This window comes from Schistocerca serialis, unplaced genomic scaffold (genome assembly GCF_023864345.2).
Source record: "Schistocerca serialis cubense isolate TAMUIC-IGC-003099 unplaced genomic scaffold, iqSchSeri2.2 HiC_scaffold_966, whole genome shotgun sequence".
NCBI lineage: Eukaryota > Metazoa > Arthropoda > Insecta > Orthoptera > Acrididae > Schistocerca > Schistocerca serialis.
In genome coordinates this window covers 27501-30000 of record NW_026048591.1, presented here as the reverse complement: position 1 = coordinate 30000, position 2500 = coordinate 27501, and the positions used below count along the sequence as shown (strand labels likewise).

Here is a 2500-nt window from a genome sequence, read left to right as displayed (position 1 = left end):
CGTGCCGGGAGTGGGTAATTTGCGCGCCTGCTGCCTTCCTTGGATGTGGTAGCCGTTTCTCAGGCTCCCTCTCCGGAATCGAACCCTGATTCCCCGTTACCCGTTACAACCATGGTAGGCGCAGAACCTACCATCGACAGTTGATAAGGCAGACATTTGAAAGATGCGTCGCCGGTACGAGGACCGTGCGATCAGCCCAAAGTTATTCAGAGTCACCAAGGCAAACGGACCGGACGAGCCGACCGATTGGTTTTGATCTAATAAAAGCGTCCCTTCCATCTCTGGTCGGGACTCTGTTTGCATGTATTAGCTCTAGAATTACCACAGTTATCCAAGTAACGTGGGTACGATCTAAGGAACCATAACTGATTTAATGAGCCATTCGCGGTTTCACCTTAATGCGGCTTGTACTGAGACATGCATGGCTTAATCTTTGAGACAAGCATATGACTACTGGCAGGATCAACCAGGGAGCTGCGTCAACTAGAGCTGAGCAGCCGGCCGCCCGGGAGTGTGTCCCGGGGGCCCGCGCGAACACGCAAGCGTCCGCTCAATTATTCTGCAAACAGGAGGAGGCTGAGCTCCCCTGCACAATACACCTCGAAACCCTCTCAGGTCCCGGCGGCGCGCAGCGCCGTCCTAAGTACTTGGTCGGGTTCGAGAGAGGCGCAATCGCCCGGAGTTTGGCGAGTAGACGCTTTAGGTGCGACCACCCGTGCTCCCAACTGAGCTTGCCGCTGCCGACAGAGGCCCGGGAGCGTGCTGTCGTGGCATTGCCGGCGGGAGACAACACGCGCCACCTACGGTGGCCGGCAGCTCCAACGCCAGCGCCACAGAAGGACAAAAGCCCCACTTGGGTGCCGAAGCGAACTCTCCCAGCACAGCGCACGCGCCAACACGTCCGCACAGCTGCGATACAATCCACCTGCGAGAACCGCAGAGGCGACCGAGCAGCAGACGGCGTCGCGGCGCCGAGCGCCGGGCGGCGGCGCATCCTCAGCGCACACAGTCCTCAATCGGACCAGCACACTGCAGATGTCCACCGCGCTTCGCACCGGGCCCGCGAGGACCTACTTTGGCCGCACGGCGCCGCGTGCAGGGTGCGCCGGCGCGCAGCTGCGCCGCCTGCCGCCTCCGTCGGCCGGCGCGCCTGCCACTGGCCGCCCCCACCAGCCGGCTGTAGCGCGTGCGCCCACGCACCGCGCGGCCAGCACGCCGGGAGGCCCCCCCTCACCGGCCGGGGACGGTCCCACCCAGCCACCGCCGCGTATCGCTTCACACCCACATGCCATTCACGTTCGTGGGCATGGTGGGTATCGCTGAAACAACCGGTTGGTAGCTCAACCGATCGTCGCCATCACTGATTCACCTCTAGCGAGAACAACCGCACCACAACGGTTTACCAGTTCTTCATTTGCGTAACGTCACCAGCAAACGTAGACGTCCATCGCCATTTGCAAATTCAACGATTGTTGCATGCCTGTGTCAGGTGTCACGACACACTATGTCTGCCCACATACACGCAACAACATGTGCACGCTTCGCGAACACGTGGAAGGTGGCCCCCGTACGTATGCGATGTCCATTGCGCGAACGACTGTCAACCGGCCTCTGTCGCATGTCGCAGATGTGGAACGCAGTGCACCATGCTATCACGGTGTGTGAGAAGAGACGACTACGTCTGACAACACGCGCCACTACATCAACAGACGGCTCATGCTGATCGCCATCCACGGCATACCATACTTCAATCCAGCTCTTATAGGGAGACGACACGTAGCTGAGTGCACAATATTTGGACCGTATGGTTCGCCGTTGTTGGCGCAGTCGTGGTACGGTCACACATGTACCACGATGTATCATTCAGTACATGAGGACCAATGTGCAGTACAGTGTGTGATTTGGACGTACAACATCAGCGGACAGTTGACACAAGCCGTACCACAACGTAGGCTGTGCTTCGCCATGCGAATGCCAATGAACAACTGCGAAGGGCATTGAGCATGTACGTCCTGCTGCCATCCGCATTACAGTGTATAGCTGCAAGGTGTTTAACATGAAGCGATACTCTGGGGACCGGGCAGTGCGAGTAGCAAACTATATTGCGGGGGTTGCAGTTAGGCAACACTACACTAATTTAACGCGTCGTATGACAATTACAGAGCAGGTTAAGGCCCAACGTGTGTTGGGTTAAGGTACAATATAGGTTAGGTTAAGGTACAATATAGGTTAGGTTACGGTACAATATGGGTTAGGTTAAGGGACAATATGGGTTAGGTTAAGGGACAATATAGGTTAGGTTAAGGGACAATATGGGTTAGGTTAAGGGACAATATGGGTTAGGTTAAGGGACAATATGGGTTAGGTTAAGGGACAATATGGGTTAGGTTAAGGGACAATATAGGTTAGGTTAAGGGACAATATAGGTTAGGTTAAGGGACAATATAGGTTAGGTTAAGGGACAATATAGGTTAGGTTAAGGGACAATATAGGTTAGGTT

At 55.8% G+C, this 2500-nt stretch overlaps 1 non-coding gene across 1 annotated transcript in view; it reads right to left on the bottom strand.

The window, feature by feature from the left end:
- Positions 1-473, bottom strand: part of LOC126453830 (small subunit ribosomal RNA) — a 1909-nt gene extending 1436 nt beyond the window's left edge. The window contains exon 1 of the ribosomal RNA XR_007585100.1: positions 1-473. This exon is cut by the window's left edge and continues 1436 nt beyond it. This is a non-coding gene — a ribosomal RNA (small subunit ribosomal RNA).
- Between the last annotated feature and the right edge of the window lie 2027 nt (positions 474-2500).